A 754-nucleotide genomic window follows, 5' to 3' on the forward strand; every position below is an offset into this window, starting at 1 on the left:
AAAGAAAGAGGCAGATTATGGAGGAGGAGAAGTCAGCAGAGCAAGCATTTGAGGAGAAGGTGGTGCACCTGTACTATTGCACAAGAAAAAAATGGAAAGTAATGGAAAGTATGTGGAGCAAATAAGGGCACAAGGAATAGAAAATAGCTCCTTCCTGCTCTGAAGGGATATAAAAATGTTTTCAAATCAGGAGCCATCACAACCTGCCAATGACCATGGGCCTTCTCAGTACGTATCCAACTAGAAAACACCTCTGAAAAGGACTATAAAGAGTCTCAGTCACTAAAGCAAATTTTCTTTCCTCCCCTCTTCCTTCTCCCCTCTCCTCTCACCTCTCTCTCTCCCATTAATTCATTTTTTATTGATTTTTTAACCTACCTGTAATGAAAAAATATACATTGTGACTATTTCTCAGTTTTCTACAAATTTTACATTTAAAGAAAATTGATTATTATCATATAATAAATATAACACAATAAAAATGATATAATAAATAAAAATAAGGCTTTAAAGATATGAATCAAGCATGACTTTAGTATTTATTATTATTCAATAAGACATTCACATAGCCTCTAAGCACTGTTTTTGCTATTTAATCAAGAGATTATATCTTACGTTCTTTAGGGATCTCAGTCACCAGAATTTCTTAATCTACATAAATTCCAAATCCAAAATTGGATTAAACATGAGAGAAAGAAAGAGAGAGAGAGAAAGAGAGAAGGAAAGAGAGAGGGGGGAGAGAGAGAGAGAGAGA

The sequence above is a fragment of the Octodon degus genome, unplaced genomic scaffold (assembly GCF_000260255.1).
Source record: "Octodon degus isolate 3935 unplaced genomic scaffold, OctDeg1.0 scaffold00002, whole genome shotgun sequence".
NCBI classification, from domain to species: Eukaryota; Metazoa; Chordata; class Mammalia; order Rodentia; family Octodontidae; genus Octodon; species Octodon degus.